This window comes from Triticum dicoccoides, chromosome 4B (genome assembly GCF_002162155.2).
Source record: "Triticum dicoccoides isolate Atlit2015 ecotype Zavitan chromosome 4B, WEW_v2.0, whole genome shotgun sequence".
NCBI lineage: Eukaryota > Viridiplantae > Streptophyta > Magnoliopsida > Poales > Poaceae > Triticum > Triticum dicoccoides.
Window position 1 is genome coordinate 494,505,525 of NC_041387.1, and position 18,409 is coordinate 494,523,933.

Genomic DNA, 18,409 nt, shown 5'->3' on the forward strand with positions numbered 1-18,409 from the left:
CCAAGCTATTATATTATCTGTTTTGGATGTTTAATAGGCATTTATATGCTATTTTATATTATTTTTGGGACTAACCTATTAACCGAGGGCCCAGTGACAGTTTCTGTTTTTGCCTATTTTAGAGTTTCGCAGAAAAGGAATACCAAACGGAGTCCAAACGGAATGAAACCTTTGTGATGATCTTTCTTGGACTGAAAGGAAACCAGAAGACTTAGAGATGAAGTCAGAGACACAATGAGGCGACCACGAGGTAGGAGGGCGCACCCAGGGGGTAGGGCACGCCCCCCTATCTTGTGGGCCCCTCGTAGCTCCCCTGACCTAGTTCCTTCGCCTATATATACTCTTATACCCTGAAAACATCCAGGGAGCCACGAAACCACTTTTCTAGCACCGCAACCTTCTGTACCCGTGAGGTCCCATCTAGGGACCTTTTCCGGCATCTTGCTGGAGGGGGATTCGAGCATGGAGGGCTTCTACATCAACACCATTACCTCTCCAATGAAGCGTGAGTAGTCTACCAAAGACCTACGTGTCCATAGTTATTAGCTAGATGGCTTCTTCTCTCTCTTTGATTCTCAATATCATGTTCTCCTTGACGTTCTTAGAGATCTATTAGATGTAATATTCTTTTGCGGTGTGTTTGCCGAGATCCGATGAATTGTGGATTTATGATCAGATTATCTATGAATATTATTTGGTTCTTCTCTTAATTCTTATATGCATGATTTGATATCTTTGCAAGTCTATTCGAATTATCGGTTTAGTTTGGCCTACTAGATTGATCTTTCTTGCAATGGGAGAAGTGCTTAGCTTTGGGTTCAATCTTAAGGTGTCCTTTCCCAGTGACAGTAGGGGCAGCAAGGCACGTATTGTATTGTTGCCATCGAGGATAAAAAGATGGGATTTTCATCATATTGCTTGAGTTAATTCCTCTACATCATGTCATCTTACTTAATGCGTTACTCCGTTCTTTATGAACTTAATACTCTAGATGCATGCTGGATAGCGGTCGATGTGTGGAGTAATAGTAGTAGATGCAGAATCATTTCGGTCTACTTGACACGGACGTGATGCCTATGTTCATGATCATCGCCTTAGATATCATCATAATTATGCGCTCTTCTATTAATTGCTTGGCAGTAATTTGTTCACCCACCGTAATATTTGCTATCTTGAGAGAATCCATTAGTGAAACCTATGGCTCCCGGGTCCATCATATAAGTTCTCTTTTACATCTTACTAGTTTCCGATCTATTATTTTTGCAATCTTTTACTTTCCAATCTTTAAACCAAAAATACCAAAAATATTTACTTTACCATTTATCTATCTCTATCAGATGTCACTTTTGCAAGTGACCATGAAGGGATTGACAACCCCTTTATCGCGTTGGGTGCAAGTTGTTGATTGTTTGTGCAGGTATTTGGTGACTTGTTCGTTGTCTCCTAGGATCGATACCTTGGTTCTCAAAACTGTGGGAAATACTTACACTACTTTGTTGCATCACCCTTTCCTCTTCAAGGGAAAACCAACGCAAGCTCAAGAGGTAGCAAGGAACTGCGCGGACACGCATGTGAAGAAGATATGGTTTGAATCCTCTTCAGGCCCACAGAGCAGGCATAGTCCATCACCAGGGCCGTTGCGCTTCAGAACCTCCACGTCGGATGGGAGGCGGTCGCGGATTCATTGCCACATTAATATCCTTATCTTCAAGGGGAGCCGGATCTCCCATATGGCGATGAGAGCCTCGGGTACCGGCGGGAGGAGGCGATAGCCTGGTATAGTGATTTAGTGGAGAATTGCCCAGATGGCTCTAGCCGCCACCTTGTGCGATCATCTCCAATGCCCAGATTTGGCTCGTGCAGCGCTATACAGGCAAGCAAGGCTTGCCAATCGGCATTCTCCGTCAGGATGAACGGTCTACGGAACGCCAGATGCCCTAAGTCAATAAGGGCCACCTTAACAGAGATCTGCGATTCTACCGCAATGGCAAACAGGTCAGGAAAGCGAGACACGAAGGGGGTGTCACCGGCCCATCAATCGAACCAAAAAAGCATGGCTATGCTAGATCCCACCATAATCGAAGCCCCGATGCAAAGGACTGGGAGGAGCTGTATGATGGATTGCCAGAACTGGGAGCCACCGGATCACAGACAGAAGGCGAGTGGCTGGCCACAGAGGTATTTCTGCTGAATGATGCGGAGCCACAAGCCACCCTCTCCGTTCGCAATCGTCAAAGCCACCTAGTCAGGAGTGCAATGTTCATGCGTTTGGAGGACATGATCCCGAGGCCACCCTGATCGCGAGGCTTACAGATCTCAGTCCACCGAACCATATGGCACTTCCGCTTATCGCCCTCGCCAGCCTAGAAGATGCGCCCCTAGTCTCTGGCAATCTCATGATGCAGCGTCTCTAGCATGTTGTAGAAGCTCATAATGAATAAGAGCAGGCTAGACAGGGACGAGTTAACGAGCACCGTCCGGGCTGCTTTAGAAAGCCAATGCCCCTGCCAAGGTTCAATGTGGTGCTGGAGCTTGCTCACCGTGGGGCGCAGCTCGGCCACCATGAGCCTCGAGTCACTAATGGGGATCCCCAAATATGTCATGGGTAAGCTCCCGAGCTGATAGTTCAAACGGCCCGCAATGCTCTGGCGTTCATCTTGGGAATAGCCCAACACCATCACCGCACTCTTATCGAAGTTAATCCTGAGACCGGACATCTGCTGAAAGCAAAGCAGGAGGAAGTTCAAGTTCGGGATGTCGTTATCAGAGCCTTTGCTACTTCTTAAGCTTGCATTGGTTTTTCCCTTGAAGAGGAAAGGGTGATGCAGCAAAGTAGAGTAAGTATTTCCCTCAGTTTGAGAACCAAGGTATCAATCCAGTAGGAGACAACACACAAGTCACCGAATACCTGCAAAAACAATCAACAAACTTGCACCCAACGCTATAAAGGGGTTGTCAATCCCTTCACGTTTACTTGCAAAAGTGAGATCTGATAGAGATAGATAAACGGTAAAGTAAATATTTTTGGATTTTTTGTTTATAGACCAGAAAGTAAAAAAATTGCAAAATAGTAGATCAGAAACTAGTATGATGGAAAATAGAACTTATTGAAGGAACTATGCCCTAGAGGCAATAATAAAGTTATTATTTATTTCCTTAATTCATGATAAATGTTTATTATTCATGCTAGAATTTTATTAACCGGAAACTTAGTACATGTGTGAATACATAGACAAAATATATAGTCCCTAGTATGCCTCTACTTGACTAGCTCATTAATCAAAGATGGTTAAGTTTTCTAACCATAGACATGTGTTGTCATTTGATGAATCGGATCACATCATTAGGAGAATGATGTGATGGACATGACCCATCCGTTAGCTTAGCATTATGATCGTGTTAGTTTCATTGCTACTGCTTTCTTCATGACTTATACAAGTTCCTCAGACTATGAGATTATGCAAATCCTGAATACCGAAGGAACACTTTGTGTGCTACCAAACATCACAACGTAAAAGGGTGATTATAAAGATGCTCTACAGGTGTCTCTGAAGGTGTTTGTTGGGTTGGAATAGATCGAGATTAGGATTTGTCACTCCGTATTTCGGAGAGGTATCTCTGGGCCCTCTCGGTAATACTCATCACTATAAGCCTTGCAAGCATTGTAACTAATGAGTTAGTTGCGGGATGAAGTATTGTGGAACGAGTAAAGAGACTTTCCGGTAACAAGATTGAACTAGGTATTGAGATACCGACGATCGAATCTCGGGCAAGTAACATACCGATGACAAAGGGAACACCGTATGTTGTTATGCAGTTTGACCGATAAAGATCTTCATAGAATATGTAGGAACCAATACGAGCATCCAGCTTCCGCTATTGGTTATTGACCGGAGACGTGTCTCGGTCATGTCTACATAGTTCTCGAACCCGCAAGGTCCGCACGCTTAACGTTCGATGACGATTGGTATTATGAGTTTATGTGTTTTGATGTACCGAAGGTAGTTCAGAGTCCCAGATATGATCATGGACATGACAAGGAGTCTCGAAATGGTCGAGACATGAAGATTGATATATTGTAAGCCTATGTTTGGACATCCGAATGGTTCCGAGTGAGTTCGGGCATATACCGGAATACCGGGAGGTTGCCGGAACCCCCCGGGAAGTATATGGGTCTTATTGGGCCATAGTGGGAGAGAGGAGGAGGCGGCCAGGTGGAGGGCGCCCCCCCAAGCCCAATCCGAATTGGGTGGAGGGCCGGCCCCCCTTTCCTTCCTTCCTCTCTTCCCCTTCCTTCTCTCCTAGTCCAACTAGGGAAGGGAGGGGGGAATCCTACTCCCGATGGGAGTAGGACTCCTCCAGGGCGCGCCATAGAGGGCCGACCCTCCCCCTCCTCCACTCCTTTATATACGGGGGAAGGGGCACCCCTTAGTCACACAAGTTGACATTGTTTAGCCGTGTGCGGTGCCCCCCTCCGCAGTTACACACCTCGGTCATATCGTCGTAGTGCTTAGGCGAAGCCCTGCGCCGGTAACTTCATCATCACTGACACCACGTCGTCGTGCTGACGAAACTCTCCCTCGGCCTCAACTGGATCAAGAGTACGAGGGACGTCCCCGAGCTGAATGTGTGCTGATCGCAGAGGTGCCGTACATTCAGTGCTAAGATCGGTCCGATCATGAAAACGTACGACTACATCAACCGCGTTATCATAATGCTTCCGCTATCGGTCTACGAGGGTACGTGGACACACTCTCCCCTCTCGTTGCTATGCATCACATAGATAGATCTTGCATGATCGTAGGAATTTATTTGAAATTACCGCGTTCCCCAACAGTGGCATCCGAGCCAGGTCTATGCGTAGATGTTATATGTACGAGTAGAACATAAAGAGTTGAGGGCGATAATAGTCATACTGCTTACTAGCATGTCATACTTTGATTCGGCGGTATTGTTGTATGAAGCGGCTCAGGCCGACATTACGCGTATGCTTACGTGAGACTGGTTCTACCGACGTGCTTTGCACATAGGTGGCTAGTGAGTGTCTGTTTCTCCAACTTTAGTTGAATCGTGTGTGGCTATGCCCGATCCTTGTTGAAGGTTAAAACAACACACTTGATGAAAAATTGTTGTGGTTTTGATGCGTAGGTAAGAACGGTTCTTGCTAGAAGCCCATAGCAGCCACGTAAAACTTCCAACAACAAAGTAGAGGACGTCTAACTTGTTTTTGCAAGGCTTGCTGTGATGTGATATGGTCAAGCATGATGTGATATAAATTGCTGTATGAGATTATCATGTTTTGTAACAAAGTTATCGGCAACTGGCAGGAGCCATATGGTTGTTTCTCTATTGTATGCAATGCAATCGCCATGTAATTGTTTCAGTTTATCACTAAGCGGTAGCGATAGTCGTAGTAACAATAGTTGGCGAGATGACAACGATGCTACGACGGAGATCAAGGTGTCGCGCCGGTGACGTTGGAGATCATGACGATGCTTCGGTGATGGAGATCATGAGCACAAGATGATGATGGCCATATCATGTCACATATTTTGATTGCATGTGATGTTTATCCTTTATGCATCTTATTTTGCTTAGAACGTCGATAGCATTATAAGATGATCCCTTACTAAATTTCAAGGTACAAGTGTTCTCCCTAAGTATGCACCGTTGCTACAGTTCATCATGCCGAGACACCACGTGATGATCGGGTGTGATAAGCTCTACGTTCACATACAACGGGTGCAAGCCAGTTTTGCACACGCAGAATACTCAGGTTAAACTTGATGAGCCTAGCACATGCAGATATGGTCTCGGAACACTGAGACCGAAAGGTCGAGCATGAATCATATAGTAGATATGATAAACATAGTGATGCTCACCATTCAAAACTACTCCATCTCTTGTGATGATCGGACATGGTTTAGTTGATTTGGATCACGTGATCACTTAGATGATTAGAGGGATGTCTATTTAAGTGGGAGTTCTTAAGTAATATGATTAATTGAACTTTAATTTATCATGAACTTAGTACCTAATAGTATTTTGCATGTCTATGTTATTGTAGATCAATGGCCCGTGCTACCGTTCCTTTGAATTTTAATGCGTTCCTAGAGAAAGCTAAGTTGAAAGATGATGGCAGAAACTACACGGACTGGGTCCATAACTTGAGGATTATCCTCATTGCTGCACAGAAGAATTATGTCCTGGAAGCACCGCTAGGTGCCAGGCCTGCTGCAGATGCTACTGATGACGTTAAGAACGTCTGGCAGAGCAAAGTTGATGACTAATCGATAGTTCAGTGTGCATGCTTTACGGCTTAGATCGGGACTTGAAATACGTTTTGAAAATCATGGAGCATAGATGTCCCAAGAGTTGAAGTTAATATTTCAAGCAAATGCCCGAGTTGAGAGATATGAAGTCTCCAACAAGTTCTACAGCTGCAAAATGGAGGAGTATAGTTCAGTCAGTGAGCACATACTCAAAATGTCTGGGTATCATAATCACTTAACTCAGCTGGGAGTTGATCTTCCAGTTGATTGTGTCATTGATAGAGTTCTTCAATCACTGCCACCAAGCTATAAAGGCTTCATGATGAACTATAATATGCAAGGGATGGAAAAGACTATTCCCGAGCTCTTCGCGATGCTAAAGGGCGCGAAAGTAGAAATCAAAAAGGAGCATCAAGTGTTGATGGTCAATAAGACCACTAGTTTCAAGAAAAAGGGTAAAGGGAAGAAAGGGAACTTCAAGAAGAACGGCAAAAAGGTTACTACTCAAGAGAAGAAACCCAAGTCTGGACCTAAGCCTGAAACTGAGTGCTTCTACTGCAAAGGGACTGGTCCTAGAAGCGGAACTGCCCCAAGTATTTGGCGGATAAGAAGGATGGCAAAGTGAAAGGTATATTTGATATACATGTTATTGATGTGTACTTCTAATGCTTGTAGTAGCGCCTGGGTATTTGATACTGGTTCTGTTGCTCATATTTGCAACTCGAAACAGGGGCTACGGATAAGCGAAGATTGGCTAATGACAAGGTGACGATGCGCATGGGAAATGGTTCCAAAGTCGATGTGATCGCGGTCGGCACGATACCTCTACATCTACCTTCGGGATTAGTTTTAGACCTGAATAATTGTTATTTGGTGCCAGCGTTGAGCATGAACATTATATCTGGATCTTGTTTGATGCGAGATGGTTATTCATTTAAATCAGAGAATAATGGTTGTTCTATTTATATGAGTAATATCTTTTATGGTCATGCACCCCTGCTGAGTGGTCTATTTTTGTTGAATAGTAGTCATACACATATTCATAGTGTTGAAGCCAAAAGATTGAGGTTTAATAATGATAGTGCAACTTATTTGTGGCACTGCCGTTTGGGTCATATCGATATAAAGCGCATGAAGAAACTCCATACTGATGGACTTTTGGAATCACTTGATTATGAATCACTTGGTGCTTGCGAACCGTGCCTTATGGGCAAGATGACTAAAACTCCGTTCTCCAGAACAATGGAACGAGCTACTGACTTGTTGGAAATAATACATACCGATGTATGCGGTCCAATGAGTATTGATGCTCGTGGCGGGTATCGTTATTTTCTTACCTTCATAGATGATTTGAGCAGATATGGTTATATCTACTTAATGAAGCATAAGTCTGAAACATTTGAAAAGTTCAAAGAATTTCAGAGTGAAGTGGAAAATCATCGTAATAAGAAAATAAAGTTTCTACGATCTGATCGCGGAGGAGAATATTTGAGTTATGAGTTTGGTCTTCATTTGAAACACCATGGGATAGTTTCACAATTAACGCCACCTGGAACACCACAGCGAAATGGTGTGTCCGAACGTCGTAACCGTACTTTATTAGATATGGTGCGATCTATGATGTCTCTTACTGATTTACCGCTATCGTTTTGGGGTTATGCTTTAGAGACAGCTGCATTCACTTTAAATAGGGCACCATCAGAATCCGTTGAGACGACGTCTTATGAACTGTGGTTTGGCAAGAAACCAAACTTGTCGTTTCTTAAAGTTTGGGGCTGCGATGCTTATGTGAAAAAGCTTCAACCTGATAAGCTCAAACCCAAATCGGAGAAGTGTGTGTTTGTAGGATACCCAAAAGAAACTGTTGGGTACACCTTCTATCACAGATCCGAAGGCAAAATCTTTGTTGCTAAGAACCTTTCCAGAGAAGGAGTTTCTCTCGAAAGAAGTGTGTGGAGAAAAGTAGAACTTGATGAGGTAACTGTACCTGCTCCCTTATTGGAAAGTAGTTCATCACGGAAATCAGTTCCTGTGATTCCTACACAAATTAGTGAGGAAGCTAATGATGATGATCATGAAGCTTCAGATCAAGTTACTACCGAACCTCATAGGTCTTCCAGAGTAAGATCTGCACCAGAGTGGTACGGTAATCCTGTTTTGGAAGTCATGTTACTAGACCATGATGAACCTACGAACTATGAGGAAGCGATGATGAGCCCAGATTCCGCGAAATAGCTTGAGGCCATGAAATCTGAGATGGAATCGATGTATGAGAACAAAGTGTGGACTTTGGTGGACTTGCCCGATGATCGGCAAGCCATAGAAAATAAATGGATCTTTAAGAAGAAGACCGACGTAGATGGTAATGTTACTGTTTACAAAGCTCGACTTGTTGCGAAAGGTTTTTGACAAGTTCAAGGAGTTGACTACGATGAGACTTTCTCACCCGTAGCGATGCTTAAGTCTGTCTGAATCATGTTAGCAATTGCTGCATTTTATGATTATGAAATTTGGCAAATGGATGTCAAAACTGCATTCCTAAATGGATTTCTGGAAGAAGAGTTGTATATGATGCAACCGAAAGGTTTTGTTGATCCAACGGGTGTTAGCAAAGTGTGCAAGCTCCAGCGATCCATTTATGGACTGGTGCAAGCCTCTCGGAGTTGGAATAAACGCTTTGATAGTGTGATCAAAGCATATTGTTTTATACAGACTTTTGGAGATGCCTGTTGTTGGTGTCAAAACCGGCGGATCTCGGGTAGGGGGTCCCAAACTGTGTGTCTAAGGCTAATGGTAACAGGAGGCAGTGGACACGATGTTTTACCCAGGTCCGAGCCCTCTCGATGGAGGTAATACCCTACTTCCTGCTTGATTGATCTTGATGATATGAGTATTACAAGAGTTGATCTACCATGAGATTGTAGAGGCTAAACCCTAGAAGCTAGCCTATGATTATCATTGTTGCTCTACAGACTAAACCCTCCGGTTTATATAGACACCAAAGGGGGCTAGGGTTACACAGATTCGGTTACAGAGAAGGAGATCTACATATCCGACTTGCCAAGCTTGCCTTCCACGCAAAGGAGAGTCCCATCCGGACACGGGACAAAGTCTTCAATCTTGTATCTTCATAGTCCAACAGTCCAGCCAAAGTATATAGTCCGGCTGTCCGAGGACCCCTTAATCTAGGACTCCCTCAGTAGCCCCTGAACCAGGCTTCAATGACGACGAGTCCGGCGCGCAGGTCGTCTTCGGCATTGCAAGGCGGGTTCCTTCTCCGAATACTCCATAGAAGATTTTGAACACAAGAATCATGTCCGGCTCTGCAAAACAAAGTCCACATACCACCGTAGAGAGCACAATATTCCACAAATCTAACCTGTTGACAACTCTTCATAGCATGACGTCTCGCCATGGCCCGATCATTATTCAAACCATTTTTCATAACCTGCCACCGCACATATCGCGAGGCGGTTTTATCAACACATCTTGTCGAAGCAGAGATCGTGTCCCCTCATCGCGGGATTCTCATCAATACGGGCGTGGGTAACCCAACCATGCCATCAATCGTGGCGCTTGGGAAATAAGCGATTTTAACGGGCAAGTGGGGAGGCACAGAATCTTTGCTGCCTTTATAAGGGGATAAGAACTCCCTCTTTCACCCACGCCTTCTTCTTCTGCTCATCCATCCCTTTTTGCTCTAGCCCTAGTGCTCAGGTGTTCGTCTTCTCCGCCCAAAAAGGTTTCCCAAAAAATGTCCGGATCCGGAGTAGGAAGCAAGTGGATGGCCTCTACCGTCCAGGAGAAGGATATCAAAAAGCTTCGAGGGGCCGGGTATTTGGCCAAGAGAATCGGCCACCGTCTTCCGACGGCGGGACAAATCGTCCCCATCCTGGAACCCCATGAGAGGGTGGTATTCCTCCCTCATTTTGTCCGTGGGCTAGGGTTTCCCCTCCACCCATTTGTTCGCGGAATCATGTATTATTATGGGATTGATTTTCATGATCTATCCCCCAATTCCTTCCTCAACATCTCGACATTCATCGTCGTGTGCGAGGCCTTCCTCCGCGTCCCGCCGCACTTCGGCTTATGGCTGAAGGTTTTTAATGTGAATCCCAAGGTAGTGAGCGGCAAGCATGCCGAACACGGAGGCGCCATGGTGAGCAAGATGCCCAAGTACATGGCCAACATGTGCCTTTAATGATTCCTTCAAGGAATGGCAGCAGCAGTGGTTTTACATCACCGAGTCGCGCGGCAAGGAATGGGCTGCCGCTCCAGAGTTCAGATCCAGCGCCCCCCTACGACTTACATCCTGGCCCAAGAAGGGCCTGAACTGGGCTTCGTCTGAGGATCTATCGGAGCTCCAGACGCGCGTCCAAGACATGGAAGAAAAGAGCATCAAGATCGTCAATGTAGTCCAGGTGATGTTAGTTCGCCGGATTCTACCTTGTCAACACCGGGCTTGCAATTTATGGGAGTTCGACCCGGCGGAGCACCAGACCCTGCTGGAGCTCTTCGGCTCCTTGCATAAGGACATCTGGAAGGTGCTTTTCAAGTCCGGCAAATCATGGCCGGACTCCGCCGAGGACTGCGGGTACCAACTGTCCCACCCTGCAAGTTCGGTAAGTGATTTGTTCAATGACAATTCACATGTTTTATTCGCATATCCTTTAAGAAAAATTCTTGAAGTGTTTCCCCCAAATTTCCTAGGGCTGGGCGAAGAAGGCGGGGAGGATCCACTGTCCGGCCCCGCTGCCCGAAGAACTGGCCGGCCCACTTCTGATGAAGATGCTGGTCTCGGCGCCTTACAAGGCGCTGAAGAAGAAGACTGAAAAGGAGGACAAGAAGACCAGGGGTGGCCTCCGTCATCGTGGCGCTTCGGATACAAGATCCGAAGAGTCCAATGCCCATTCTTCCTCCGAGGAGGATGAGGAGGAGGAAGGAGACGAATCCCCCGCGGGGGGAAGAAAGAAAAGGACGGCCTCCACATCCTTGGAGGCCGAGTCGCCTAAGAGGAAAAAAAAACCTCTTCCATAGGAGTCCACCGCCGCCGCCGATAACAGCCTGGAGTGGGATCCCAGGGCTGAGCCCCTGGTGAACTCGTGAGTGTAAAATCCAAACACGCTCATGTATCCAGACTTGTCACGGCATGATATTTTAATTTGAGCCGTACTTTTTTCAGTCCGGCGAGGTCCCGCGCCGAACAATCCTTGTCAGAGGATTTTCTAGGTTCGGATGCAATGGAGAGCGAGACACCCCCGAAGGCCCCTTCCCCCAAACGTATGAATGACACCGAGGTTTCGTCCTAGAAGGACCCATGCCACGGAGGGGGGGAAAAGATCGAAAAGACGGCGCCAGGAGGCCGACCTTCAGGGTCCGGACGCACGAGAGAGAAGGCCCCCGTGGACGTCGACGACGGGGGTTATCTTGAGTCCGGCCCCCAGCCTGACACTATTTTGGAGACCCATAAGGCCCCAGAATTAGGCAGGCGGCCTCCGTCAGCTGGAGGAGGTATGTCTGTTCCACCGGCCACCTCTGTCCAACCAAAGGTGCCGGATACTTTATTGGCGGCGCTAAAGGGTGCCTCCATCGTGGATGAATACCGTGCCCTTATGGGTGCGATGATTGAGAAGATTCAGTCCGCCGAGAGTGGACTGAATGAATCTTGTATTAGCCTCATAAGAGGCTTTGAGGTATGTTTGTATGGGGTTTGGAAGAGTGTCATAGTATAGATAGCAGCCCCTGATACACTGTTCGGTGAAAGAAAGAACTGGACAGAGGATCAAATTTATGTTCGCAGGAAACTTACTCGATGACATCTATCACTCTTTTTAATAAGCAGGCGTCTATGGCGACTGCTGCCTCTCATGATGCAGAAGTATCCGGACTGAGACATAGTTTGGAGTGGGCCGAAGGAGAACTTGGCCAAGTGAAGATGCAACTGGAGGATAACCAAGGTATGCAGAAACCTTGTTTATTTAGCACAAATGAATAAGTGTGCATGATGGAAATATTTTTGTAATGTGCTCTAGGGGCGACGACCGAAATTGAGGCCCTTAAAAAGGCTTTGGTCGAAGCCGAGAAGAAGGCAGTCGCCGAGCAGGCTCTTCGAGAGAAACACGAGGCCATAGTTATTGAGGCTGAGCGAGAGCTTCAAGAGGCCGTAAAGAAATGCAAGACCTTGGAGCAAAGCTTAGCAGGGAAAGAATCCGAACTCTCCTAGGCTCGCCAAGCCGAAAGTGATGCCCAGGGGGAAGCCCATGGTGCCCTGAAGGAAATCCAGGAGGCGAGGAAGATTGCGTATGGTAAGGCTTTTTCTATACAAAGCGGGTATTTGAGAGGAGAAAATCAAGTTTGATAGCTTGAATTTTGATGTCTACAGGGGTATTCGCGGAGCTGCCGCGCAGCATATCTGATGCCGCCCAATTCTACCGAGCTGAAGAGAGGAAAACTGTGGATAAGCTCTTCTGGATGCAGTATCTAGCGCCGAATTATCCGGTGCCGTTTTCCTATCAACTGAAGCAGCTGGTCGAACTGCATAAGGAGGCCGAGCTAGCCATGAAGGATTTGATTATCCGGCTGTGACCCGCCGAGCCGATTTCGAGCAGTTACTTCGGGCTCGTGAAGCGGCTTGTGAGTGCCTGCCCTCGACTCGAAGTCATCAAGCGGTCGGTCTGCATAGAAGGTGAGCGAATGGCCTTTGCCCACGCAAAGTGCATTGGGGTAAGATGGATGCAGAAAAGTTGATGATCGAGGGACCGCCGGAGGGGAAGGAGCACCGCAAGCCTGAACTGTATTATGAAGGTTTCTTGAAAGGAGCCCGTCTTGCGGTGGAGCAAGGCACCAAGGACATTATATTTCCCTGAATATGGTCATGTTTGTCCTTTGTAATATGTGAACAAGGTCATTTTCTATTATTTATTGCTTGTCGTATGAAAGTTTTTCCTCCTATGCGGCCGTTTTATATACTAATCCTGAGAGTCAGCAAGTCATCGGCTTCCGCCCCCACGTAGTGAGTACGGGGTTCTTCGGGATAAACTTGAGCACTCTTTATCCCAGTTTTGGGTCCCTAAAGGAGGTGTTCAGCGCAACGAACCAGGCAATCGGACTATAGGGCTTTATCGCTCTCACTTAGCCATAGGAGTTTTTACGAGGAAGGTAGGCGCAGCCCCTGGTGTTTGGAAGACCGCACGAGGGGCTCTATAAGTGCCTGATCGGAAAAAGGCCGGTTGGTTGCACGCTACATTGGTTATGGCATTATGCGGAAGAAATCCTTAAAGATTTTAGAACCTCTCGAACAACTGACCAGCTCTCTCCACGTCATGACAGTCAGTTTTCGGCTTTCTCTACTGAGGTGCTCGTCCGGAAGAACCGGGACACAATCGCAGTAGTTCTCCCAGTGCTACCTTAGCTAATATAGTGGAACGCAAGGTACCAAAACATAGGAGCCGGGCAAACCCAACTATTGACCCAAGATATGATTCGGAGCTGATGCATATAATGCTATAAGTTCGGGGTGCCGAACTGCCGTGAAGGTGTTCAGACGTTTTTGCCGTAGTATGAGCATGATGAAGGCCCTGGCATATTAAGGCATATTGTGATAAGCATCCATCTTTTAACAAAAGAGTTTTTAAATAAGAAATTGCAGTAGATGAGCATCACATAAATCCACATGTTGTATTTGAATGATACATCAATGCGTATGAGTACAGATGATGTGATAAAAAGAAATATGATTGCGGAACCTACTGATACCAGGCGTGAGGAAGTTGTGTTCGGATCCGGGGTGTAGTCAGATGATCATAGAGGGGAATATCTAGAGATTCCCTTACGCGCTCGAACTGTTCCCACGCCATCCATCCTGGCCTACGTAAAGGTGAACCTGCAAATAAAATGCAAGAAATGGTTTTGCGCCACAGAGCGGTTGAGCCACAGTGTGTGGCTTGTATTATCTTTTTCTGGAGTGTTTTTAATTAAGCTCCGGGTGAGTCGGGCTATCCTGCCGCGCAGTAGTTCGGACTCCTTTGGCGGTGTCCGGGAGCTTGGCCGTCGACTCGAGGTTCGGCTGGAAGGTGCCCTCCGTTGCTCCTGCTGTTAAAGCGGTGGTAGACTCTTCGGCAGTGAGGGGGAGTTCGGACCTGCCATTAACCGTGCTGACGCCATGCAGACCGGGCATCTTTAATTTACGATAGGCATAATGTGGCACCACGTTGAACCGAGCAAACGCGGTTCGTCCGAGCAGTGCTTGATGGTCACTGCAAAAGGGGACAATGTCGAAGACTAAATCTTCGGTACGGTGATTGTCCGGAGATCCGAAGACCACTTCCAGTGTGATTGAGCCCGTGCAATAGGCCTCTACACCTGGTATGACACCTTTGAAGGTGGTTTTTGTGGGCTTGATCCTTGAGGGGTTGATGCCCATTTTGCGCACTGTATCCTGGTATAGCAGGTTCAGGCTGCTACCTCCGTCCATAAGGACTCATGTGAGGTGGAATCCGTCAATGATGGGGTCGAGGACCAGTGCGGCTGAACCGCCATGACAAATACTGGTAGGATGGTCCCTGCGATCGAAAGTGATCGGGCAAGAGGACCATGGTTTAAACTTTGGGTCGATTGTATATACTTCCCTTAGTGCATGTTTCCACTTGGTAATGTGGCTTGCGCATATCATATTCACCGTTTTCACCTGGGGAGGGAATTTCTTCTGTCCTCCTATATTCGGTGACCGGGGCTCCTCGTCGTCATCATCGCTTTGAGACCCCTTCCCCTTGTTTTCGGCATCTGACCTGTCGGCTTGTCTGAAGACCCAACTGATACGTCTCCGTCGTATCTATAATTTTTGATTGTTCCATGCCAATATTATTCAACTTTCATATACTTTTGGCAGCTTTTTATACTATTTTTGGGACTAACATATTGATCCAGTGCCCAGTGCCTGTTCCTGTTTGTTGCATGTTTTATGTTTCGCAGAAAACCAATATCAAACGGAGTCCAAACAGGATAAAAATGGACGGAGGATTATTTTGGAATATTTGGGATTTTCCGGAGGAAGAATCAACGCGAAACGGTGTCCGAGGTGGCCATGAGAAAGGGGGCGCGCCCACACCCCCTGGGCGCGCCTGGCACTCTCGTGGGCCACCCGTAAGGCCGTTGATGCCCTTCTTTTGCCGCAAGAAAGCTAATTTTATGAGAAAAATCTGGGCGAAAGATTCACCCAATTAGAGTTACGAATCTCCAGATATAAAGCAAACGATGAAGGGGCAGAATCAGGGAACGCAAAAAACAGAGAGATAGATGCAATCTCGGAGGGGCGCTCGCCCCTCCCATGCCATGGGAGCCAAGGACCAGAGGGGAAACCCTTCTCCCGTCTAGGGAGTAGGTCAAGGAAGAAGAAGAAGAAGGGGGCCCTCTCCCCCTTGCTTCCGGTGGCGACGGAACGCCGTCGGGGGCCATCATCATCATGCAATCTTCACCAACACCGTCGTCATCTTCACCAACATCTCCATCACCTTCCCCCATCTATATCCAGTGGGCCACTATCCCGCAACCCGCTGTACCCTCTACTTGAACATGGTGCTTTATGCTTCATATTGTTTTCCAATGATGTGTTGCCATCCTATGATGTCTGAGTAGATTTTCGTTGTCCTATCGGTGATTGATGAATTGCTATGATTGGTTTGAGTTGCATGTTTTATTATTGGTGCAGTCCTATGGTGCTCTCTGTGTCGTGCAAGCGTGAGGGATTCCCGCTATAGGGTTTGCAATATGTTTATGATTTGCTTATGGTGGGTGGCGTGAGTGACAGAAGCACAGACCCGAGTAAGTAGGTTCTTTACGTATGGGATAAAAGGGGACTTGATGTTTTAATGCTATGGTTGGGTTTTACCTTAATGAATCTTTAGTAGTTGTGGATGCTTGCTAGAGTTCCAATCATAAGTGCATATGATCCAAGTATAGAAAGTATGTTAGCTTATGCCTCTCCCTCAAATAGAATTGCAATAGTGATTACCGGTCTAGTAACATAGTCAATTGCTTAGGGTCAATTCCACAACTCCTACCACCACTTTTCCACACTTGCTATATTTACTTTATTTCTTCTTTATCTAAACAACCCCTAGTTTATATTTACGTGTTCTTTATTATCTTGCAAACCTATCCAACAACAGCTACAAAGTACTGCTAGTTTCATACTTGTTCTAGGTAAAGTGAACACTAAGCGTGCGTAGAGTCGTATCAGTGGTAGATATGACTTGAGAGAATATTTTTCTACCTTTAGCTCCTCGTTGGGTTTGACACTCTTACTTATCGAAAGAGGCTAGAACTATCCCGTATACTTGCGGGTTATCAAGACCTTTTTCTGGCGCCGTTGCCGGGGAGTCATAGTGTGGGGTGAATATTCTCGTGTGTGCTTGTTTTCTTTATCACTAAGTAATTTTTGTTTGCTGTTCTAAGTTGTTCTCTATCTTTAGTTATGGATATGGAACACGAAATACCAAAAAAATAGGTGTACTTGCTACTCATAGAGATGGGGTAACTCCTAAAATCCTAGATGCTCATCATGTTCAAGATATTATTTACTACTTTGATAATCCTGAGAAAACCCCACCCAACTTTATAATGGGAGACACATTGGATCAACGTGAATACTTTAGGGATTATCGCTCGACACAAAAAGGGAAACTATTATGGGATCAATTTATTATGTTGCGTTGGTATGCCCGGGATCTATGCTTGAGATATGATATTACTTGTTGCTCTAGGATGAAGGCTCCACACCTTCCGTTTTCATGCAAATTTAATGATGATAAAACCTTGGCTTCTTATGCTAATGGTATATATGATTACTATGATGTTGAAAAAATTGAAGAATTTGTTGCTTTTAAGGCTGCTTATGAAATTGAATCTTTGTTTGAAACGTATGAAGCTTTAGATGATGATGTTTATAGGCCTGAAAATCTTGCTATACTTAGATATTGCTATGAAAATTATGAATACAATTACCATATTAATGCATTTATTGAGAAAGGCTCCGCTGTCCAAGAAGAGACTTATATTTTGCACGAAACTATGGAAGAAGAAAGTAAGGAAATTGTGAGCTCATTGGATGAAAAAGATGATGAGGAGAGCGAAGAACAAAAGGAGGAAGAGCGGATTGATCACCCGTGCCCACCTTCTAATGATAGTAACTCTTCAACTCATACATTGTGTAATTCCCCTTCATGCTTACCGAAGGATGATTGCTATGATCCCTTGAATTTGTTTGAAATATCCCTTTTTGATGATGCTTGTTATGCTTGTGGCCAAGATGCCAATATGAATTATGCTTATGGATATGAACTTGCTATAGTTCCTTATGTTAAACATGAAATTGTTACTATTGCACCCATGCATGATAGTCTTTTTATCCTTTTGAATTCTCCAAACTACACTTTATCGGAGAAGTTTGTGCTAATTAAGGATTATATTGATGGGTTGCCTTTTACCATTGCACATGATGTTTTGATAGATATAATATTCATGTGCTTGATACTCCTACTTGCAATTATTATGAAAGAGGAACTATATCTCTGCCTCTTTATGTTTCCAATATGATAGAATTGCAAGAAACTGCTTATACTACGCATTGGCCTTTATTATGTGTGCATGAATTGTTCTTTTATGACATGCCGATGCATAGGAAGAGAGTTAGACTTCGTCATTGCTTGGTATATGTTACTTTGTGCTCACTACTAAATTACAAATCATTTTTAATTAAAATTGGCTTTGATATACCTTGGGATCCGGGTGGGTCCATTACTTGAGCACTATATGCCTAGCTTAATGGCTTTAAAGAAAGCGCTGCCCGGGAGACAACCCGGAAGTTTTAGAGAGTCATTTATTTTCTGTTGAGTGCTTTCATATAGTTTAAAAACAAAAATAAAAATAAAGAGGGGAACCTAAAAACTTTTCAAAAAGGAACGTGAAAGTGAGAAAGACAAGCATTGTTGAAGTGGGAGCTAGCCTTGAACTTTGTTCATGCTCATGGAAACTTTGTGAATCTTGATTACAGAAACTTTTCATCAATAATTATCCCCTTGTACAATTCCATAGTATTATAAAAATAATGTGCCAAGGTTTGCCTTTAGGATGTTTACAAT